Source organism: Mustela nigripes, chromosome 7, assembly GCF_022355385.1.
Source record: "Mustela nigripes isolate SB6536 chromosome 7, MUSNIG.SB6536, whole genome shotgun sequence".
Taxonomy (NCBI): domain Eukaryota; kingdom Metazoa; phylum Chordata; class Mammalia; order Carnivora; family Mustelidae; genus Mustela; species Mustela nigripes.
Genome location: NC_081563.1, coordinates 120,055,277 through 120,080,784, shown reverse-complemented (window position 1 = coordinate 120,080,784; position 25,508 = coordinate 120,055,277). Strand labels below are relative to the sequence as shown.

The 25,508-nt window shown below is 43.2% G+C and overlaps 1 protein-coding gene across 4 annotated transcripts in view; it reads right to left on the bottom strand.

Annotated features, from left to right (window-relative positions):
- RALGAPB (Ral GTPase activating protein non-catalytic subunit beta) overlaps positions 1-12,256 on the bottom strand; it is an 81,320-nt gene extending 69,064 nt beyond the window's left edge. For 3 of the 4 annotated variants that reach the window (XM_059406990.1, XM_059406992.1, XM_059406993.1), the window contains exon 1: positions 11,981-12,255. The gene's annotated coding sequence lies outside the window, so the exon portion shown is untranslated. Of the gene's footprint in view, positions 1-11,980 lie in introns of all 4 variants that reach the window. The other variant, XM_059406991.1, reaches the window with a different exon arrangement.
- Between the last annotated feature and the right edge of the window lie 13,252 nt (positions 12,257-25,508).

Sequence of the window (25,508 nt, the reverse complement as noted above, 5' to 3'; positions counted from 1 at the left end):
AAGATTAGCTCAGTTTCCTTGGGTTTATAAGGAATTCCCCCAAGGATATTCTGGTGCCCTCCCTGCCCCTCCCAAAATAATGGAAGGGGGAAAAGGGAAAGTTCTGATAGGGAACCGTCCCTATCAGATGACAATTTATATTCCTCTGCCATACATTTTTTCTCACCTCTTCTAGTCAACATATATACGAGTACATATACATGCAGTGCATACACAGTATAATATACATATAAACGCTAGACATAGTCTCTTACATAAATGCACAAGAATATTACACAAGGACTTTTGTTTCAGTGTAGTTTTTTTACATTTTTCATTTTATTTGGCTTCATGTCCTATCCAAATAGTTCACTTCCCTAGACAGATAATCCATGTTGACAACCTAATGTTTCCTCTTGTGTTTGCTCTACCCTAACTCAATCATATTAAAATAATTTTACATACTTGGATAGGCATTGTACACTTTTCTATATCTCTTTTTCCCCCCATTCAACAATGCCTCAACTAATAATACATTCTTTTTAATGACTGTGTAACATTCCACGACATGGGTGTGGTATAACTTATTCAACCAGTCTCCCAACATGTGTATTTACTTTTCATTTCCCACTTTTTTATCACCAGGAAATGATGCAATAAACATACTTATTCATATAAACACTGGCCTTTTAATTTCTATGGGATAAGTTCCCAAGAATGTAACTATTGGATCAAAGGGCATTTGTTTTTAATGTTAATGGGTCTTGCCAGATTGCTTCCCCAAAAAAAGCTGTAACAACTTCCATCTACATTTGGAATGGATGAGAGCCCTTCCCTCCTCTCACTCTCCATCTCCTGCCAGGAATTGCTTTTTTTTTCTTTCTTTCTTAGCCAATTGGATAGGTATGAGGTGAAATTTCACTGTTCTAGTCACATATTTATTTTTTATTTTTTTAAAGATTTTATTTATTTATTTGACAGACAAAGATCATAAGTAGGCAGAGAGGCAGGCAGAGAGAGAGGGGGAAGCGGAGAGCCCTGACGTGTGGCTTCCCAGGACCCTGGGATCATGACTTAAGCCAAAGGCAACAGCTTTAACCCACTGAGCCACCCAAGGCGCCTCCTGGTCACATATTTAAATTTTATAGCTTGAGTCTGGCTTAGGTGGTTTCTGCCTCCCATCTCCTCTGTCAGTGTTTTTCAAACTGTGGGTCATGAAATAAATGTAATGGGTAACGCTTTTGTTTTTAATTACCTGGAATAAGATATACAATAAAGGCAGCAGACATAGTAAAGCCAATATTCTGTGAAACTTGTTTCACTTTTCATAAATGCATATTTCTGGGTCACAGTATAAAATACATTTATTATAGGACGAGGTCCAAAAGTGTGAAAACGTAACCTAGAGTATATATGTAGTCTCCTAGACTTCCTGCAAAACAATTGCTTATTTCTTCACACTTAAGTTTTATATTCATATGGAATTTACTTCTGTAAATGGTATAGGAAAGGTTCAATTTATTTTCTTATAAATGTACAGTCAGTTGTGCCATCATCATCTATTAAAAATACATCCTTTCCCACCAAACTGAAACACCAATTTGTCATATACTAAATCCTCATTTATATAGGAATCTACTTATGAATCTGTTCTATTCAATTATTTATCTATTCCTATGCCAATGCCATAATGATTTAAATTCGGTGGCTTTACAGAATGTCTTAAGATCTGAAAAGGAAGCCCCCCAACCTCCCCTATTCTTTTTCAAAACTTTATTGACTATTCTCAGACCAAATTGTTATGTATGTATTCTTCTATATAAAATTTAAGATGATTTTATACAATTAAAAAAATAAACAAAACCTTGCTAGGAATCTATTTGAAATTGCTTATTCTACCTTCCCAGCCTCATCTTCTACTGACACTTTCCCACACGTACCCCTCCCCCCAACTGTGGCTACTAAGGATCACTAATTCCTTTACTGACGGATCTTTAGTGATCCGTAGTGATACTGAACGATCCTTACTAATGGATCACTCAAACTCAACAAGGTTTTTCATACCCTGTATTACTGCTCAAGCTATTCCTACTGACTACACTGCCACGCCCCACCCTGATTCACTTTACGAAATAATACTCCTTCGAATAACAGCACAAATGTCCTCCCTTTGGTAAGGCTTTTCTACATTCTTCGAATTACCCCTCCTCCATGTGCCTATTACATGCTGGTCTTATCAAGCTTCATATTAACTTATTTGTTAACCATGTAAAGATATCTTCACCACAATAGTGTCAACCTTTTCTGAGTGAAAACCTCACTTCCTAAATCTTTGAGTAGTCCTAGCATGCAATAGATAATAAATAAATGTTACAGAATGTTAAGGTTTACCAGTGGGAAACCGGAAGACATTAGAAAGTTCCCTTTATTCCACTGAGGTATGTCCAAAATTTTGCATGTTATACACAAATAAAATTGGAAAATGTCCATTTGTTTTATGTTATTAGTTTTGTTTTGTTTTTTAAGATTTTATTTCTTTGAGAGAGAGGGTGAGAGAGAGAGTGAGAGCACGAGAGAGAGGAGGATCAGAGGGAGAAGCAGACTCCCCACTGAGCAGGGAGTCGGGGTTGGATCCCAGGACTCCAGGATCATGGCCTGAGCCAAAGGCAGATGCTCAACCAACAGAGCCACCTAGGTGCCCCTACAATATTAATTCTTTAAGTGGTAGGTAGATGGTTTCCAAATATCTAAAGAATATTTAATTACTATTTAGCTTGCATTCCAGACAACACACTATTGGCAGAAAAAAAATGTTTTAAGGCAAAAAAAAAAAAGGACAAGCTAGCTTTCAAACTCCACTGCACATGTAAGAATCATGGAGGGGCAGGGCAGGAGTGGTGGTGCTGCTGCTGCTGCATATCTCCAGGTCCTGTATCACTAGAAACTGAAATTCTGTATAGGTCTGCATTGGGGCCTGGGAATAAGCATTTTTAAGAAATAGCTGCTATCCCTCCCAATTCTGAAAAAGACAGGAGTATTATTCTTTAACAACAACAACACTGTGAAAGACCAATCAAAACAGGTTTAATAGCTCTTAAATTCTTTTTTTTTTAAATTTTTTTTAAAGATTTTATTTATTTATTTGACAGACAGGGATCACAAGCAGGCAGAGAGAGGGAGGCAGAGAGAGAGGGGAAATAGGCTCCATGCTGAGCAGAGAGCCCAATGTGGGACTCCATCCCAGGACCCTGGGATCATGACCGGAGCTGAAGGCAGAGGCTTTAAGCCACTGAGCCACTCAGGCACCCCTAGCTCTTAAATTGTTTTTTTTTTTTTTAAAGATTTTATTTATTTATTTATTTGACAGAGATCACAAGTAGGCAGAGAGGCAGACAGAGAGGAGGAAGCAGGCTCCCAGCTGAGCAGAGAGCCTGAATCAGGGCTCGATCCCAGGACCCCGGGAACATGACCTGAGCCAAAGGCAGAGGCTTTAACCTACTGAGCCACCCAGGTGCCCCTAGCTCTTAAATTCTTAAAGACTTTAAGAAACAAACATGTAAAGTAGGAAGGTATAGAAAAGATACAGTGACAAAGTTGAACTTAACTATTAAAATCTATATAACAGAAAAAACATGCTAAATTTAACAAAATACATATAAACAAAAAGTATTAAGACAAAAGTGTGATTATAATTACAGGCAAATTAAATAAAACAAGAGAAAATAAACATTGGAAATAAACATGAATTAAAAAACAAAGCAGGGTGCCTGGGTGGCTCAGTGGGTTAAGCCTCTGCCTTCTGCTCAGGTCGTGATTCCAGGGTCCTGGGATCGAGCCCCACATCGGGCTCTCTGCTCAGCATGGAGCCTATTTCCCCTCTCTCTCTGTCTGCCTCTCTGCCTACTTGTGATCTCTCTCTGTCAGATAAATAAATAAAATATTTTACAAAAACAAACAAACAAAGCAACAAAGACATTGTTTTGTACCTATTAAACTAGCAAAATAAGTGATAAAACTCAACTCTGAAAAACAAACAAACAAACACCTTAACTCTGATTAGCAGGTAAGGCCACTAAGACACACTGAAGAATTTAAGTCAATGGTTTTCAATACAAAAGAACTGCCTCCTAGCGGCCATTTTGGAAATATGACGTGCACTTCTGGTTAACACAATGACTGGTGTGTGCTACTGGTATTTATGGGCAGAGGCAGGAAATCTAGACATCCTGCAATCCAGGAGACAGTCCTGCACAATGAACAATTACGCTACTTTTCACATGACTATCAAATGTCCGCCAAAAAATCATTTTGTTCGTAACTATCTAAGCCTAGAAGTGTAACTCCATTTTATACAAAAATATATTTTGTGCTAGTTTAATATACACTGAATTTTCCAGTAGTGCAATTAATCGTGTAAACTGCGAAAAGACTGGACCCTTTTATGTTTAGAACCTTACCATACCAAGAATTGTTTTAAAAAAACTGTTGACCGTTTCAGGAAAATCACATCACCAAAGGCTATGTCACTGGTGGTATCTGGGCTGCTGATACCATACACTGCTGTCAGAAACTACATATACAATTCTGTAGTCCTTATTTCAAGAACTACATATACACTTCTGTAGTCCTTATTTCAAAATGTCAAATATATGAGAAAAGAAAGTCTCTTCAATAAATGGTGCTGGCAAAGTTGGATATTCAGATGTAAAAAAAAAAAAAAAAAAACCTAAACAACCCCTACCTTACATCATTTACCAAAATTAACTCAAAATGGATTAAAGACTTAATTGTAAGACATGAAACTCCTAGAAGAAAATATAGGAAAAAAGCTCCTTGACATGGGTTTTGGTAATGGATTTTTTTGGAAATCATATCTAAAGCACAAGTAACAAAATTAAAAAGAAGTGGAACCACATGAAACTGAGAAGCTTCTGCACAGCAAAAGAAACCATCAACAAAGCGAAAAGACAACGTATTGAGTGGGGAAAAATACTTGCAAACCACGTATGTGATAAGGAGTTAATATCCAAAACACACAAAGAACTCATACAACTCAAGGGCAAAATAACCCAATTAAATTAAATAAATAACCCAATCCAATTAAAAATGGGCAAAGGATCTGAACAGACATTTTTCCAAAGACTATATATGAATGGACAGCAGTTACTCAAAAAGGTACTCAACATCATTAGTCATTAGGGAAATGCAAATTGAAACCAAAATGGGATATTTACGTCATGTTAAAATGTTAAAATGGCCATCATCAAAAAAACATAATAAATGCTGGCATGGATGTGGAGAAAAGGAGACCTTTGTACACTGTTGGTGGGACTGTAAACTGCTACAAGCCACTGCAGAAAAAAGAACGAAATATCCTTAAAAAACTAAAAAAGGACTAACATATGATCCGGCAATTGTACTTCTAGGAATATATCCAAAGGAAATGAAAATGCTAATTCAAAAAAGATACCCGCACCCCCATGTTCACAGCAATGTTAATACATGGAAACAACCAAAGTGCCCACTGATGGATAAACGGATAAAGAAGTTGTGGGGGGGCGGGTGTGTAACATAACATTATTTAGCCATAAAGAAACAAGAAAATTCTACCATTTGCAACAACATGGATGGACCCTGAAGGCATTATGCTAGGTAAAGCTAGACAGAGAAAGACACATACTATATGATCTCACTTAAAAGTGGCATCTTAAAAATAAACAAAAGTACCCCACCAAAATCATAGAAAAAGGGATCAGATTTGTGGTTACCAGTGATGGGCGCTTTGGGGAGGGGAAATTGGAGGAAGGTGGTCAAAATGTACAAACTTCCAGTTACAAGATAAATAAGCACTAAGAATATAATGTACAATGTGATGACTATAGTTAACACTGTTGAATGACATACAGGAAGGCTGTTAAGAGAGCAGATCCTAAGAGTTCTCATTACAAGGAAAATATTTTTTTCTTTTTATTGTATCTACTGGAGATGATGAATATTAACTAAACCTATTGTGGTAAGCTATAGGCAAGACACTGAAGAAGTTCAGAGGACTGATTACTTTTGATTGAAAGAAGGGTTGAGCTGGAAAACAACAGGACAAGATCAGGGAAGAATGAATAGGGTATTGAAGGAAGGTCACAATTTTAACAGAGATAAGAAAATTAAGTGAATAAGGGTGAGAGTAAAAAGAGGAGGGAAGAAAAGGAAAATATATGAAGAAGGGTATTTGCTTCAATCAGCAAAAAAAAGCACCTAAAAAACCTAAACTAAAAACCTAGAGTGGCAAGAAAGAAAGTTGTATGTAGAAGGGATAAGATTTCAAAGATAAACTGTGACCAATTTTTAAAGAGTACAAATGCTAGGATTGGAGATTTATAATTAATTTAATAAAAACTCGGGCAGTGAGCGCCTGGGTGGCTCAGTGGGTTAAGCCTCTGCCTTCGGCTCAAGTCATGATCTCAGGGTCCTGGGATCAAGGCCCGCATTGGGCTCTATGCTCAGCGGGGAACCTGCTTCCTCCTCTCTCTCTGCCTACTTGTGATCTCTGTCAAATAAATAAATAAAAGCTTAAAAAAAAAATTGGGGGCAGAGAATGAGAGAATATTAACTTTATCATAGAAATGATACAGTAGGAACTAGAATTTGGTGTAAGTATCCAAGACAGGCTGAGGGACGATAGAAAAGTAAACGCTAGTGTAGCTAATATACTGAGGGGGAGGGAGGGAAGGATGGGGACGAGGCAGGGAGGACTGGGCCCTGCAGTGAGAAATGAAGACAAAACTGAAGTTAGATAATTAAGGACTCTGACTGCTAAGTTAAGGATCCTGGGTCTCCTCCCCAGATAGGCTCGGTCAGCTATCACCCAGAGCTACTAGAAGAGAAGTCTCCAAAAGTAAATAGAACAGGAGGAAGGAGAAGATGATGACAACGCACCCCTGCAGTTCACTTAACTTCTTCCTAACTCTACATGTATCCATTTTCTAGGTAATCTCCCTGGAGGTTTCTACTATCAGGTGATTGTGTGCTGGTAACAGCTTAAGATTTGTAGGTTCTACCTCAAAGCAACATGAATGTTTGGTCTAACTGACGGATGACCAAAATGATCAATACAGTGGTAGTGGCAGATGCACTGAGACCACAGTCTGACATTAATTACATCAACCGACTCAACCAGTATTTATTGCATGCTTTCTATACACCATGCACAGGGAAGAATAACAGTGAATAAATAAGATCCCTAATCCCAAGAAACTTCAAGTCTAATTACAGAGAACAATTTTTTAAGACTTCATAAAGTAAATCCAGACATCAGTTATTTCATGAAACATTTATTAAACCTGTTATGTGTCAGGTATTGTCCTAGGATAGGTACGCAGATATAAACAGGACATGATGGCTGTCCAAGGGAAGCTTTCACAGGGAGGAAGTCAAGAGAAAATCCATGACACCACAGTACTGTAGAATTTAACATGATTAACTAACATGATGAGTTTTGAAGTCAGCATTAAACAAGAGAAAAACTACTAGAGATCTTGCTTGATAACAATGTGCCTTTGTAAAAACTGATCATTTTGAAAGAACTCCCACATGGTATTTCATTTTATTCTAATAACAAGCTTAGAAAGTTCAGGAAAACAGACGTACTAGACAGGAGGTGAGGAAACAAAAAAGGCTGTAACTTGCTCAGAGCCATATTAAGTGACAGTAAAGCTGGGACAAGAAACTCCATCTTTTGCTCCAAAGTCCAATGTTCTTCCCTTTTGTTCTGACTCCATATCTCCCCATTATGACCTTGGAAAAGTCACCTGGCATTTCTTTGTCATAGTTTCCTCAACTACAAAACAGGGAAAACACCTGCAGTACCTAAAGGAACTCGCGGGAAGGATCAAATAAAGTGACATAAGTCAACATACTTTAAGACGTACAAAGGCAAAGTACACACTATCAGGCATGCCTTGTTTCTCTTAGGAAAAACACGGTACAGGGTGCCAGAATACTGAGTAAATAAATGAACCATGCTGGATTTTCAAGCACAAATTGCTTTCAAGGTCACCCATATAACTTTATGACAAATAAAGACAGAAGGGTTATAGTTTACATTTCTGTTGTAGTCCCACTGACTCTACAAGGCAAATTATCAATCAAGTTTCATCAGAAAGGAATGTGTTCACCTATATACCAGATTCTGCTGGGGATCCTATCAGACACCTGAATCACAACAAAGAAATACAGGTTGTGCCTGTATTCCTCCCTAAAAGGGTAAATAGGTAGTTTTTGCTAGTCTGTTTAAAAAAAAAAGGCATGAATACTATGAACACCCTGCCTGCCCCCAACCAGCACCCCACACTTTTCATCCTTTATGTCTCAGACCTGCTCTGTCCAATATAGTAGCCATTTCCACATGTAACTACTTACATTTAAATTATAAATTCAGTTCCTCATTTATATTAGTCACATTTCCAGTGCTCAGTACTCACATGTGGCTAGGGGCTACCATACTGGACAGTGCAGAGAAAGAATAACTCCATCACTACAGAAAATTCTACCCAGCAGAGCTGCCTAAGATACTATACTTTTATTTTTATTACAACTCTAACTAGACTATAGACTCCTTGAGGACAGAGCCTGTGTCTTATTTATTCTGGTATTCTCAGGATATAAAGTACATGTCACACAAAAAGCATTCACTATACATCTAATTGAATATCTCAAACATAGCCTACTCTGTTATTTCCCCAACCCCAAAACACACACACACACACACACACACAATAACAAACAAGACATCCTCTCATGTGGGGTACGGAGGTGAAAGGAAATTCTGCATGCAGAGGAAGGAACCTGCTTTCTAGCCCAATGTACTAGAACCTAACCATGTAATCTTGGGCAAACTACCTACTATCTTCATGTCTAAAAAGTTAGAATTAAACTCCATGTACTTTAATTCTAAAACTTTAATCATCTTGTACCAAAAGAAATCATGTATTCTATCCTAAAAAGGTTTTTACACAAGTCAGAAAACACATCTGCTAACACTGGTGAGCATCTCAAATTAAACAGAATCCATTTCCAAGTCTCAGGCTATCTTGATTGCAGCCACTTTTGGTCTTTAATGAACACGTGAAATATTTCACCTTTACTCTGGATATCAATTACAGAGTAAAACCTCAGGCTTAAAGATTGAGTTTCTTCCATGCGCTGAGGCCAGAACTGGATACTCTGTTCATATCTGATCAGAAAGAAACAAGGGCAAGTTTCTTGAGTATCTGAATTTAACAAGAATTGTCCCATCAGTTTCTCTAGTAGCTTTAGCCTAAAAATTGACATAACAGTCCAAAATGGAACCAAGAGAATCTTTCTATAACAACCCTTATCCAGCAAAGAAAGTCGTGTTTTTTTTTTTTTAAGATTTTATTTATTTATTTGAAAGACAGAGATCACAAGTAGGCAGAGAGGCAGGCAGAGAGAGAGGAGGAAGCAGGCTCCCTGCTGAGCAGAGAGCTGGATTCGGGGCTCGATCCCAGGACCCTGGGATCATGACCTGAGCTGAAGGCAGAGGCTTTAACCCACTGAGCCACCCAGGCACCCCTAAAGAAAGTCTTTATAAAAAAGTACATATTTTTTGGTCCACATACCTCATCATATGTTCTTAAGATTTTCTTTACTTATTTGACAGAGAGATCACAAGTAGGCAGAGAGGCAGGCAGAGAGAGAGGAGAAAACAGGCTCCTGCTGAGCTGAGAGCCCTATGCAGGGCTCCATCCCAGCACCCTGAGATCATGACCTGAGCTGAAGGCAGAGGTTTAATCCACTGAACCACCCAGGCACCCATGCTTCACCATATTTAAGTGCTATAAAAAAATCTTTACTGTCCAAAAACCTCTTCAAAATGACCTTCACACACATATTCACTCATTCCCTTTTATAAACTTTAAGTGGTTCGAAGACTAGCCAAGAACAAACACAATCTGAATTACTAGTCTGCCTTTCTTTAAAATCAGTAAATATGCTAGGCAATAGCAATTCAGGCATTCTAAAATAAATATATACTAAGTTTGTCAAATCCTCTGACATCAAGGTTTTCATCTTCATTAAGTACTACCTATATCATCTCTCCTAGTGAACAGGATGAACTACTATCGACAGCCAATTCCATCTACTAGCATTTACCGAGTACCAATGAGGTAATAACAACAGTTAGTAAATGACAACTACACACTATTTTGGACAACATATGCAAAGGCCTAAGGACAATTAAAGGTCTCCACTGCAGAACTGATCATATCTGATTATGATAAAATCAGATTTTTTTTAAAAAATTGACCAATGCTAATTACATATCATCCTACATAGTGCCATGCCAGTGTAAGAACTCAATGTGTTTGTCCAACTGCTTGATGGATAAATTAATGACCCTAACTAGAATGTTTCCAATCAAAAAGAACAAAACTCTATAGGCTAAGAACTACCAAACACCTTTTGCAAAAATGGGAATAGAGAAGAATCTGTCTGCAGCGTGAAGTCTATGTCATAGAATAGACTCAAACATGCCAATCTCTAAAACCGGTGTAAATCTGTATCAAAACACTGGAAGGAAGAGATAATATAGTTCAAGTTGCTCATAATCCAGAAGAGACAGAAATGCAACACAGAAAAAGAATTAATAAATTCCATTATGATGATGCTAAACAGCATATAAGAACGACCCAGGGTGGTTTAGTGTCACAGACACAGGCATCCTGAAGGGCATGTGGGGAGTTAGGCAGCCAGAGACTGGAAGAAAAAGCTCTGTGCACATGTGTAAGAGAGAGCAGAAGTGTGTGCATTTGAGGGGAGTGGGGACAAAGCATGGAGGATAGCCTAGGCAGAAGAACGGCATATGCAAAGATGACCCAGAAGTTAAAGACATTAGACCCATGAGTACTGTACATCCAGGAAAACTGCAAACTAACAGTTTTACATGAGATGTATACACTGTAAAGGTACAGCAACTCAGAAATCCTGTAGACAAAGTTACTTTTCATCCAAGTGGTTTTCACAAAGTAGAGTCGTCACTGGGCCTAAAGATACTATCTTTGCAAGTGCGACTTGCATTTTTAACAAACTCCCAGGTGATTCTCCTACACATTTAAACTGGAGGCACACTGAAACGTCGTCTGAGATACAGGACTCCCCACCCCAGCAGTTCCCAAAGTTTGCTACACACTGGAATCACATGGGTCTCCTTAAAAAAAATACTGGTTTGGCTCCCCTTTCCTTCCCCCCAAACATTCCGATTTAATCAGTCTGGGTGTGCTGCCTAAGGTTTGGGAATCTTTGAAAGTGGCCCCAGGTGACTTCAACGTGCAGCAAAGTTGGGAGAGCCACTGACCTAATTGTTAAGAACTTCAATCTGGAGTCAGGCTGCCTGCGACCAAATTACCAGTTATGTGACCTTGGGCAAATAAGTCACCAAACCATTCAGAGCCTCAGTTGCATCGTCAGTAAAATGGGGATAACCATCCTACCTTACAAGCTTGTTGTGAAGTTAGATGTGGTGAACGTAATGGCCTGGCACAATGCCTGGCGTCTAGTGAGCGCTTAACAAGGGTTAGCTGTTTATCCTCGTTATTAACTCTTCCTCACCCGGCTGTCATTGTGCAATGGGTAGCATCATCCCCACAGGGCGGCAGCAACTCAAGCAACCCTTCTGCTGGACCAAATTCCTCGCCGGAGTTGTCCAGCTTCGCTCCCGACCCGCCCCCTCCCCCAGGTTGCCAGGAGAGCGCATAGCCCGGCCCAGGGAGGTCCCAAGGGCTAGACCGAGTCCGAACAGACCCGATACAAGCCGCCGACTCCCAGCACCCCCACCCCGAGTCAGGTCCGGGCTCTGCCGGACCCCGCGGGTCCCCCGAGAAAAGCAGAGTCGTGGTTCCGAAGGCAGGGATTTGGTCGTTTCGGGACCGCCCGGAGGGGAGGAGAGGGGAGGGTCCGGCTGCGACGGGGAGGGCCCTCCGGTTACCTGAGGCGACGGGCGGGGCCCGCATCGCTGGGGCGGGCGCCGCCGCCGCCGCCGCCGCCGCCGCCGGCCGCGCTCGGCCTTCCGCCTCACGCTACCCGCGCCATAGTGCCGGCGCTTTTGCTGCCCAGGCCGGCTATTCTCGGGCGGTCGGTCCGTCCACCCGTCAGCGACTCTCCGAGGGCGCCGGGGGACGACGAAGGCCGGTCGGGCCGGCCGGCTGGGCTCCGCTCTGGCAACTTCCGACTGCCAGGGGCGGTAGCGTCAAATAACTCCCCGAACCGAGTGAACCACTGCGCGTGCGCGCCGCGCCTGATCAGAGACTTCTGCGGGGGTCCGAAGCCGCGGCGTCAAATAATTCCCGAGACACGGCGCCGGAAGCTGCGCGTGCGCAGCTATCCCAGATCGCCGCGCGGGGCATAGTCCCTCCTTCCTTTCCGGATCTATTGGAGTGGGAGGAGTGAAGTGACGGAGTCATCTACTTCATCTCAATACCGCCTGGGGGGTGGGGGAGGTGCTCCACCTGCGTCCCTGTGAATTCGTCCAGGCTTCGCTGGTTTTCGGTGCGGTAGGAGTAAAGGACTTCTGTGCAAGATTGTGACTCCCACCCAGGTTCTAGGAGTTTCTCACTCCCACCGTTACAGCACCTTTTCTTTGAAATGTTTCCCTTCTCCCGCTGCCCCCTTATTACCTGGGCATAGCGTTAACTCTAAGAAATACTCAATTCCAGGCCCAGAGCGGACTACAAAGATAAATCAGACATCAGAGCCTCTGGTTAAGGAGCTGAGTCTGACATAGGCGAGAAGACATAAGTAGTAATAATAATAGCAGGAGATACCGGTTTGAGCACCTATGATGCGCCGTAGATTTTGTAAACATTACCTCTCTCAATAATTTGGTTTCAGCCTCAACGAAGAAGATAATAAATACCCTTAAATAGTACAACTCAAGTGCCTTGGGACTGTAAAGGGGGAAACTCGGGCTGAGAGAGAAGAGGTGGGAAGCCACAGCCTTGAGACTGTCCTTGCTATTTAGAGATACAGGATCAGGGCGTTGAGTAGGCTGAAGGCATGGTTGTCTGAGGCTGAAGAGAGCAGAGAAAATGCTGACTCCTCCTTACCTTCAATTAGAACAGACCACGGGAACTGATACTCTCATAAAGATATGAGTGTTTCCCCAAGACCTTGCCACCTCTCCAACCTCACCCCAAGAAAGTTGTTAGAGGAAAGAGGAATAAGGAGTAAGAATGTTCCAGGACAGGAGTGGGGCTATATCCAGGACACTTTGTGGATCAAAGCAATGCATTTCAATTAAACACAGTGTGACGAACACTGCCAGAGGCTCACTCAAGAGCTATTCCAACCACCTATCCCTTGCCTTTCAGAACTACAGAGACTGGAAAGCAAAGCATACCATTTCCAACCTCCCTTGCAGCTAGGAGTGGCAACACAACAAAGTTCTGGCCAATAGGGTGTAGATAGAAGTCCGAAGGGAGATCTTCCCTTCCAGAAGAAAAAGGAAGTCTTTGGAGACACTTGTGATCTTCACCTTTTCCCTACTTCATTCATGGAATTCAGGCACAACACCTGGAGGTGCTGCAGTCATCTGGAGACCATGAGGAGGACTATGTTTAAGGGAGGTGGAACAGAAAGACAAAAGAAGCATGGTTCTTTAGGACATACTCAAGCAGCTGCACAAACCCTGGACTACCTTCTTGTTTTGTGAGACAGGGAAAATCATATTTAGATGGGAGCTTGTTGAGTTATATATGTTACTTTCAACCATACTCATTTCTAACATACTAAATATTGAATACCTGTAATATATCAGATAGGTAAGGGGCTGTAATGAGGGTAATAGATTGAAAGAGCAACAGATGGTAGGAATTGGAAAATTGAGAGATACAGGACTAGGAAGCTGTCTGAAAACTCTTAGAGGGAGGTTGAAAATACATCTAGTTCTCCCTGGTGACTTTAATTCATTTCTGAAAATTCTGACCCTAAGCAAAAGCTGTTAAATGAGGAATATATGTTTCTATTAGTTTTAATGGGAAAACCAAAAAAATGTTCAATTCCAACGCAAGATACCGAAATATTTTAACAGAAAAATATATCAATGGAGTAATGAAGATAAAAATTATATAAACAAATTATTTTAAGTCAGTAGTATGGCTCTTACATAAAATGCAAAGTGAAAGAACTATTGTACTGTTCAGAAGATAAGATTCAATATTTGGTGGGGGTTGGTGGAGAAAAGATGCAAGAGAGTCATTCTTTCTTTTTTATTTAAGTAGGCTCCACACCCAATGTAGAGCTTTGAACTCACAACCCTGAGATCAAGAGTCAGATGCTCTAATGACTGAGCCAATCATGTGCCACAAGAGTCATTCTTTTCATTTATTTATTTGAGAGAGAGAGCGTGAGAGACAATATGAGTAGGGGAGAGAGGCAGAGGGAGAGGGAGAAGTAGAGTCCCCGCAGGGCAGGGAGCCCAATGCTGGACTTGATCCCAGGACCCTGAGATCATGACCTGAGCCAAAGGCAGGTGCTTAACCAACTGAGCCACCCAGGGCCCCTCCAAGAGTCATTTTTAAAGGTAATACATTTCTGCACATTTTTCTTTTCCCTTTTTTTTTTTTTTTAATTTTTGAGGGCTTCACTTAAACCAACATAAGAATAAAGTTATAACATGTGCGCGCGCGCGCGCGCACACACACGCACTTGCTGACGGGGTGGGGGGGTTGGGGGGGATAAAACATAACACTTTGAAACATGTGTTTCAAGTGGATGTAAAGTGTTTCAGACTGCAACAGATTGAGGAAACATGAAACACTACACAGAGGGAAACCTTTTGGTTTCTCCAGACACAGGCCCCATTCAAACCTGTTCCACATCATAATTTCTAACTAGAAGAGTAGAACAAATTGGGAGTATCTTCTTCTGAAACTGTTATGTCAAAAAAATCACTTTGTATTGTATACTTATTTACTGTGTATTAAAAGGCATTGCAGGGACGCCTGGGTGGCTCAGTTGGTTAAGCAGCGTCCTGGGATCAAGTCCCACATTGGGCTCCTTGCTCAGCAGGGAGCCTGCTTCTCCCTCTGCCTCTGCCTCCACTCTGCCTGTGCTCACTCTCTCTGACAAATAAATAAAATCTTTTAAAAAAATAAAAGGTGTTGCATTCAGAAAAGGAAAAATGGAGTTATATTACCTTTTTTCTCCAAAGTTGGCTAGATAGGTAGGTTGATGGGTAGAAAGAAAGAAAGATATACAAAAGCCATCCCACAGTTCTTAGAATGTAACCAACACTCTTCACACTGAGAAATAGGATCCATGTTCCCTCTGCTTGAGTCCGGTTGTGACTGTTCTAGCCAATGTGGTGGAAGGAATACTATGTGACTTAGGGAACTAGGTCATAAAGAGGATACAGCTTCCACTTAGTTTACCCCCTTTTGCAATCTCACCCTTGGAACCCAGTCACCACGCTGGTAGGAAGCCCAGGCCACATGAAGAAACCATGTGGAGGTATTCCTGCTGACAGCCTGAGCTAATGTCTCAGCTGGCAACATTAAATTGCCAGATACATGAATGAGGAAGACTTCAGATCATTCCAGTCCCCAGCTTTTATGCCATATGTGACACCGAGCAGAACAGAGACAAGGTAATCCTGTTGAGCTCAGACCAGAGAGCAGATTCATGAGCAAAATAAATATTGTCAGTGTTTAAAACCACTAAGTTTTGGGGTAAATTGTATGCACTCATAGTAATTAAAACACTTTCAAGAGCCATAACTAAGAAAAGCTGTTAACAGATGTATGAGAGGTATGTCATCTGTAGCCAATTTTTTCTTCTTTTTCAAAGTACACAGAACTAGTTTGGAGTAGATAATGGTTGGGAAGACCCACTTCTATTTCTCTTGAACTTAAAACAATACCGGCACAGTAGGTACTCAATAAACATTCATTGGATGGATGGATAGATGTGGTGGGGGATCGGTAGTGGATGGAAAATTCATTGGCTCAGCATCTAACCCACTTTCTTGCTCTACTGTTAAGTCTTAGTGAATAATATCCAGTGGCTATTGGCAGTACCATCATTAGATCTAGGTAAGAAATCCCCTGTCCCAGACCCCGTGCCTCAAGGAGTGCTGCATATCGGATCAGTATTCCTCAGACTTTTCCAAGCGCCCCTCCAAGGCCAACAATGCCACCTTGGAAGGGTGCCCCAATTCAGAAAAGGCCCCACATGGGTCTTGTAAGCTAGAAATTTCCATCCTGAAGTTTTCTAAGCTTCACTCCAGCGGTTGAGACTGGCCAGAGCCAGAACTGCCTTCCAGGCAGGGTGATGCACTCCCAGACCAAGTCCATCACCTGTGAGTCTCAGTCTTTATTTCCACTCTTTGAAGACCTCTTCAGCCTTCTGTCTTACCACCCCCCACCCCCAACACTTATGTGTGAGGTTGACCAGATGCCTTGAAGAGCTCCAGGACTAATATATATGGAATCATTCAAGTCTCATGGCCAGTTCTGGTTCCAGGAGGATAGCCTGGTGAGGAACTCACTCTTGCTAGCAGAATTTCTTTCACCAGTTTGTGTGAGATTGGGCTCCCAAAATGGTGTTGGCATGATGATTTGGGTGACTCTCTCTCACATTGAAACCAGGACTCTGAGCATTGAATTTAGGACTCTGAGCTACCAACAGCCCACTGCAGATGCTTGGGCTTGAGTTGCATGATGTGGCCCCAAGTGTTGGTTTGCACCTCTGTGTTCAGGCCATGTTCAGATTGCTCTGACCTATTGCAGCCAGGGCGATGGGGGAGGGGAGCAGCAGAGGTCTTCTACTCTGTGTGCTCTGCAGTCCCTTCCTCAGCTGGCCCCCAGGGATGTCACCTCACCCCCTTTGGCAGGAGTTGCTATGCCTATCTCCTCCAACAACTTGAAATGTTGCTCTGCAATACTCATGCTCTTCCCATTGATGTACTTTCTTACCTCTAATGGACTTGATGGCGTGGTGCTCCCATCATCTTAAGCCATACAGAAGTGGCTTAAGGGTGGACGTATCTTGTATGAATGGGACTGCTCTTTTTGCAGACCCCTTTCCTGTACTCCCTGCTGGTGGTGGTATGTGGAAGGTGAGTGTGGTCAGCATTGAAAGCAATCACATTTTAGGAACACAGTGGTTACTGCCTGAAGAGTTCAAGACATGATGGGAAGATGTGTTGTCCATGTTTATGAAACAATTTTCCAAAAGGTAAATTTAACATGACCAGAAAATAAATTATCATGCATATTCTTTTTTGCATATTCTGGGTGAGATTAGTATTTGTAGTTCCCATCAATGAGTCCCAGGAAAAATCTCTGAGTCCTTGGAAACCAGTGTATTGACACCCCCGCTCATGGATGATGCAGCATCATGAGTAATAATATACAAGCATTAAATAAATGTATTAGAAGGCTACAAAGTTAGGTTATATTGCTTCAGTACTAACAGGTTCCAAATAGCATACTTCCTGCAGTGGGAAATATGAAATTAGGCAATAATGGCAAATTTTATAGTAAAAAAATGAAGGGATGATTCTTAGACTTGAACTGGAAGAGATCGTGTCTGGATACTACCAAGAACCTTCCTGTGCCCTGATAGGATGATAAATACAGCCCCAGGACCTCCTCCCTAGCCATTATTCTAAATCACCACTAATGAACCACTATACTCCACATGGGCCCATGAATTTTGTGATATATTTTTAAGCAAATTGCTTATATAGAAAAGAGCCACGCAAAAAACATTTGCTCAAGGCCTTGCACATACTAGGGCTGCGTTGGCTAGTGTCCTCTTCCCCCAGTAGCCCCCTCGAGTTTCCCTGAGCTCACTTCCTCCACTCTTGAGAACACCATCTTCCAGGCAGTCTTGCTTGCCAACCTGGGCCTCACTGGAGTAGCTGTTTGTGCCCAGATCATCCCCTCCCATCAAAAGGTCCAATTCATACATATACTCCTTTCCTGCTTGGAGCGAGTGTGCCTGCTCTTTTAAGATCAGAAGATAAATTGTGTGACTAAATAAGGGCAAGCCACTGAGAATGGACTGTTGTCTAAATGCCATGAGCAAGGGCCATCACAACATGTTTATTCTGAGAACTTGACATGCTGCCTGTTTGCCGGAATCTAGCTAGGCAGCCCAGGGTCATACAGGGAAAAGTCAGCCTGGATAAGCAAATTGACCACAGCACCCAATGCAAAGCGTCCATGGAATACCGTAATAACTGGCCATTTGGAAGCAAGTTAAGGAAGAAATGGGCTTTTTGCCAGGATGCACTGGTGACAAAACCTAACTTATGCTTCCAAAAGAAATAACTTTTGGAAAACTTAGAGAATCAAATGAAGGGGGAGACAGGGGTCAAACTGGGCCAACACAACACATAACCAGGGCCTGGAATGCCACCAGACTTCCTGTTCTGCATCTCTGCCTCTCTCTCTCTCTCTGTATGTGGACTTGCTGACTTCACACTCAATCTGGGTTTTTTTGCATACAGTGAGGGACATATGCTGGGTTTATCCCAGGGCACATCCTCACCCAGTGGGCAGGACAGCCACATACAAGTCATGCATTGGACAATTCATGGGAGCCATTCACATCGGAGTTTACTGTTGAGAAACAGAGATGCTGGGGATGCTTGGCTGAGCCAATGCCACAGAAAATGGAAGGAAATGGATAGGTTTTCCTAGCACATCCTTCTCTGGTGAGGAGTGGCCCTTGATGAGCCCATTCCAAGGGAGTTCAAGGAATCCCATCTTGACCCTTAATGACCTCCCCAATAAAGCTACCAGGGAATAAAGCTGGCCTTCTGATTCCCTCATGGTTATGGAGTGTCAAAGACCAGAACAGTAGGGAGTTCTGAACCCTCTGAATTCCTGTCTACAGGTGTCAATACAGGTAAGTCTCCTGTGTGATGGGTCACACATTCCTTTACTAGTGGGAAATCTCAACAAAAGGATTCGAGGTTATAAACTCCTTGTGTAGGCTTTAGCTGCATTCAACAAGTTTTGATATATAGTATTTTCATTTAATTCAAGTCTGAATATTCTCTAAAGTTTGTTCTGGTTTTATGCCTTTCTGTTGTAGTCACATATTGTAGTCTATTTCATACTGATGCATTGGTATGTGAGATTTGCTTTGCAACATACATTGTGGTCAATATTTAGAAATGTTCCAAATGTGCCTGAGAAAATATATGCTCTCTCACTGTTGGGCAAAGATTTTTAAACGTGTTTTCTAAAATATGTATTAAAATCATGCCTGGGGCGCCTGGGTGGCTCAGTGGGTTGGGCCACTGCCTTCGGCTCAGGTCATGATCCCAGGGTCCTGGGATGGAGTCCCGCATCGGGCTCTCTGCTCAGCAGGGAGCCTGCTTCTCCCTCTCTCTCTCTCTCTGCCTGCCTCTCTGCCTACTTGTGATCTCTCTCTGTCAAATAAATAATAAAAATCTTTAAAAAAAAAATCATGCCTATATTCCGAAGACCAGAATCTTTGGAAAAGAAGAAACAGGAACTTTACAGTGAAGTTTGGCAGCCTCCCTTTAGCCAAGTAATCAAGGCTAATATCACTAGGGATAAGTCATGTTGATATCATGTGCTCCTGATATGTGACAAGAGGAACGTCACCTCTGTGACAATTCTTTCCCCAAACCCATAACCCCATTCTAGTCATGAGAAACCAGCAAAGAAAGGCAAATAAGGGACATTCTACAAAATACTGACATTCCCAAAACTGTCAAGCTCCAGAAAAACAAGGAAAGACTTGAGAATCTGTTGCAGATTGGAGGAGATAAGGATACACACTGATGAAATGTAACATGGTGTTCCAGATCGGGTCCTTGCACAGAGAATGGACAATACAGGGGAAGCTGGTGAGATCCAAACTAAGTCTAGAGTTCAGGTGATGGTCATGTGCCAATATTAATTTCTTAATGGTGACAACTATACTGTGGCTACATGACAGCCATGTGCTTGTTAGGGGAAGCTGGGTGAAGGGTGTATAGGAAGTCTTCGTCTTCTAGGTTTTTAACTTTTCTGCAAATCTAAAACTATTCCAAAAGAAAAGATTTCTTTTTAAAACTCAAGTCTGTTGCGTGTGTTGTTCAAATCTTCTAGTAAAAATAAAGTAAGGGAAACAATAAGGGGAAAGGTCTGTCTCTACTTCTCTAAAAACTGCTCTGGAGGGGCGCCTGGGTGGCTCAGTGGGTTAGGCCACTGCCTTCGGCTCGGGTCATGATCTCAGGGTCCTGGGATCGAGCCCCGCATCGGGCTCTCTGCTCAGCAGGGAGCCTGCTTCCTCCTCTCTCTCTGCCTGCCTCTCTGTCTACTTGTGATCTCTCTCTGTCAAATAAATAAATAAAATCTTTAAAAAAAAAAAAAACTGCTCTGGAGCCTTCAACCCCAATGTCCCCAAGACAAGGAAACAAACACAAAATTTGGCCATCTTGATATGGTGCAGAAGAATCTTTAATAAATGATAAAGGAGGTCAATAATTTCACAATGAATCAGGGCATCTGCTATATCAATGTTCTCATATGTCTTTACCGCATTCCTTTAAGGGAGGTAACCAAGGCCCAGAGAGGGTGAAACTTGTCACCCAAGCTATGCAGCTGGCTTGAACTAGGTATGTGTGGCACAACAAAGCCAGTGCTGTCACACTCACTCCAGGATGCTGCCCCAGTTCTCCGTGCTGCATGCCGTCCACATTGGCCCTCTTCCAGCTCCCCCTAGGTCCCCCAAGCTGCTTGCGCCCGTGCACCACTCCTCCACTGCCCAGGTAATTCTACTTGCTCAGGGACCTTCTCTGACCCCTTCCCCCCCACGATAGATCTCCAGTGTCCCCATTTAGTCCCATGGCAACTTTCATTTGTCCTTCAGAGCATTTATTACATTTCTTCATTTGTTGGTTACTCATTTATCATGACAGGACTGTGAGTTTACAATGGCCTGTATTCACCAGTGTGTGTTCCCATTGCTTACCCCAGAGGCTGCCACTTAGTAGGTGCTCAATAAACAAATAGTGGCTGACTGAATGTACAAACTCTGGACACACTAAGCTTAATTCCAGGAGGTGGCGCTTGCACCAGATAAGCACTACAGAAGTTGGTGTCCTGTTTCCAGAAGGCTCTGAACATAATGTGAGGATTCCATCAGGCACAGTGAATGTATACCCAGCCCTTCTCTTCCAGGATGTAGAATCTCCAGGTGGGGTACCAGAGAATGGGGGACCTAGGCAAGAGAAGCTTCTTTGAGACTCTGCAGAATGCAGCAACCTTTCTGTAGAGAAGACATCCTCAGGACACTCTTCTTAGGTGGAATTAGCCTTGAACCTCTCATCACCTGGATCTTTGCTATCTAATAATGTAGCCACCAGCCGTATGTGGCAACTGAACATTCTAAAGGTGCTTAATCGAAACCCAGATGTGGGTTTAGATGTATAAGCATAAAATACATACCCAATTTCAAAGACTTAGTTTGGGAAAACATGTAAAATATTTAATTAGTAAGTTCTTATATTAGTTATATACTGAAATGACAATATTTTCTGATATGTTGGGTTAAATAAAATACAGTATTAAACTGCATTTTATCCTCTTTTTATTTAAGTGACTACTAGGGAAACTTTAAATTACCCTTGTGGGTTTCATTGTATTTCTGTGGGATATTGCTATTCTAGACTATAAGCTCAATGAGCCCCCCTCCTCTGCTTTTGTCAGAGTTGCACGCCCAGCTTACAGCAAGACTGAGCATTCAGTGACAGTTCATAGAAATGTGGGATGTGGATTAATAAAACTTACTATCTTAGGTACTTGTGTGTGATCCTCAGGGCAGAAACTTTCTTTTTCATCACTGTATCTCTATTCTTAGCATAGTGCCTGGCAGTATTTTTTTTAAATGGAAGAGTAGACCTTCATTCTTTTGGCTCTCTGTTCTTCTACAGTAGCAGCACAGTGATGGCAAATGTAAGGTCTCTAATGCAAAAGCAACAACAGTAAAGGTCAACAACAGTTGATATTCTGGTGTTGGCTGAAACATGCCTATTGTCTCTGTACATGTCAGGTTCACAAGTTCAATGCTAAAAGCTGTTGATTTAGATGGAGAATATTTTAGAAGACTGGAAAATAGGCAGTGTGAAGCAGATGGGACAGAATAGTAACATACCCTAATTTCTAGTTTTCCAGCACAAACAAGCATCTGACAACCTGATATGCTCATGCTATTTATGAAATCAGCCTGCAACATTTTTCACTACTTAATATGCCAAGCGATAGAAAACCAGCTGAGCCAATCATCAGAAGTAAGACACGTCCCTTCATTTCTCTGAGCCTTGGTTTCCTCATTTATAAAATGGGAGATAATGAAATCTACCTCACTGGGTTGTTGTGAAGATTGAATGAGGTAATAACATCTATAGGCTTCCTTAGTACGGTGTGTGGCATTTAATCAAAGTTTGATCAGTGGTGGCGATGATTAATACCAGTCCTACTGGGGTCTCTGCAAATTAGCAAAGAAGGAAGTATTTGTGGTGTCACATTAACAGATGAGTCTGTCATCATGATATGTTCTCCATGTTAACCATCAACAAGCTAGACATGCTCATCCAATAAAAATGACTGACGTTTAGCAAGAGCACAGCAGAAGGCGGGCACTGTGTTATGCAGTGAACGTGCATCAACTTATTTCGTCCTTGCTGTGCAGGGGTGGGTGCTGATGGTCAATGTACGGAGCCAGAAACTGAGGTCCAAGGAGGCAAAAGGACATGCTCCAGCCCCACCGTCTCACAGGGACACTGAGAATTCAACAGGCTCTAAATGATCTCGTTAGGCTGCTTCCCAGGTGTAGTTAGTTATCCTGGTGACATGGCAGTTATAGTCCCGGGGACAGAGAGGCCTCCAGGAGCTATTCCTGGTGCACATGGTCAAGACCACTCTTGGCCTCCTTCCTTGCCCTTGAATGCTGACCGAGCTCCTGGCATGTGTCAGTCACTGCACCCGTCAGGCTGTTAGTGGCAGAGGCTCACTTGAATCCTGCTTGTAACAAATGGCATGGTGGTGGTAAATGTAAGGTTTCTGATAAAAAAAAAAAGAAAGGAAGGAAGACAGGGGGCCCCTGGGTGGTGCAGTCAGTTAAACGTCTGCCTTTGGCTCAGGTCATGATCCCAGGGTCCTGGGAATGAGCCCCGCATCAGGCTCTCTGCTCAGTGGGAATCCTGCTTCTCCCTCTGCCTGCTGCTCCCCCTGCTTGTGTGCTCTCTCTCTCTCTGACAAATAAATAAAATCATTAAAAAAGAAAAGAAAAGAAAGACAGGAGTTTTGGTCACTTGGCCACATCTCACAAAAATTCAGGCAAACTGGACCCTGGGCCTTGCAGAACACAGATGTGGTTTGGAAACTGAAATATCCTCCTCCCCTTAGAAGAGTTCTAGAAATGGTCCCTCACCTGCAACGGGAGCCCAGTGCTCTGTAATTGAGATCCTGTGGTTAAAGGGACTCAATCTCTCTGTCTCTTCCAGTTTCTGTTCCTGTGACCAATCACAACTCCCAGAGAGGAAAACCTGCTCTTGGTCCGAGAACAAAGTCATGGGTTAGGGCTGACCTTGGGTGGCTGGGCTTTCCTATCCACTGAGCTGCGGTGGTGGATGGGGAGGGGCTGCAGGGCTGACACAGGCGGAGCCTACCCTCAAGACACGCACAGCCTAGACTGACCAGCCAGTACCAGCTTGAGTGGGTCGCTACCCTCACCATGTGACAGCCATTCATAACCAGACGCAGCATGGCAGTGTCCTCTTCGGCCTCCTGTGCCCCCAGTTCCCTGGGCCTGGCACCCCAGGGGAAAGCTTCCTACCACCCCATCTACACTGTAATGGAGGCAGCAAGGCTGCCATGAACATCCAGAGGTGAGAGGCCCTCCCTTGACTCCAGTCACACCGGCCAGGTGAGGCCTTCCCTGTCTGCTCAGTTTCAAGCGCCACTCCCCCTCTTGCCCCAGATTTCTTGTCTCCCTTCCCTGTTTTTCTCTTTAGCCCATCTCTAGCATGCTACACGCTTTAGTACTTTATTTATGGTCTGTCTCTGTCCTCTAAAATGTTAAGTACTACGAAGGCAGGGGTTTGTTCTTTTGCCTTCTTTCGTTGACCAGTATCTGGAATGGTACTGCACGTGACTGACACTGGGTATGAAGGGAAGGAAGGGCAGGGAATCCAATCTGGCTGCGGTTTAGCCAAGGAGGGTTTCCTGAAAGAAGTGACACAAGCTGCGTCAAGTCCAGCCTCTGACACGGGAGACGCATGCCAAGCAGGGAGGCCAGGAAAAGGAGAGCACGTTCAGGAGCCTCCCGTAGTAGCACGGCTGCGGACTCTGGTGATCCCAGGGCGTGGTGTGTGAGGTAAGGATGGATACGCAGACCGTGGGCAGTGAGGAGGGCCCCGCAGGTTCCCTGGAGAATGGGATGTCCATGCTACTAGGGCCGAGGCTCAGAGGGGGCCAGGGGGGCAGGGGGCAGGGGAGGGCAGACCAAGAGGCTGGGCCTGGGGTAAGGATCGGTCACAATTTGAAAGCAAGTAAGTTGTTGACTGAGGAGAGCTGCGCTCTGAGTGTGGACTGTGTGCCAGCTGCTGCCACGAGGACCTCTCTGACCTCCCCGGCCCGCCACTGTACTAAGGGGCTGCAGGAACAGGGTAGCGATGGCTGACACTCCACAACCTGACCAGTTCAGCTTACTGGGAAGGACATTTTGGTGATGCTGGGCCAAGCCACGGTCAGTGATCACGCCTCCGTAGCCCCAAGACGCCCCTCCCTTGGCCATCTCAGCAACCATGGCAATGTCACCTCCTCTTTTCTTCCCCAGCACTTCGTCGCTGCCCCCTCCTGCAGATCATGGACCCACCGGCAGCAGAAATGCCAAAGGACTGAGGTGCAGGGCAGGGAGGCAGTTAAGAAAACGTGAGAAAATAAACAGAAGAAAGGGGAAGGGAATGCAGGGCACGGGGCTACCCAAAGCTGGCGGGAAGGTGCCTGGCAAGGAGGGGCTGGTCGGTGTGAGAGAAAGGACATCTACAATAGCAAGGCAACATCCAGCTGTGAAACTTCACTGGAAAGGAACTTGGGCCGAGCTGGGGAAAACGCTTTCATTTTTCACGAGGGGACCAGGGCCACGGTGGGAGGACACTGGCCCAGAGAGTGGAGTAGGTGGGGGACCTTCAAGAGAGAGTGGGTGACATCAGGTCCTCGGGTAGGAGTTCGGGAGAGGGGAGTGGGAGAAAGAAGGGCCTCTGGTGGAGCTGGTGGGCAGTGTAGACGCTTCAGCCCCAAGAATGCCTCCTGTGGACCAAAAGCTGTCAAAGTGCTGAACTCACAAAGGTAGGCCTCACCACCTGGTTTTGACCTCTGCCCCAATCAAGGTGATTTCAATTTCTCTTTTTTTTTTTTTAAAGATTTTATTTATTTATTTGACAGAGAGAAATCACAAGTAGATGGAGAGGCAGGCAGAGAGAGAGAGAG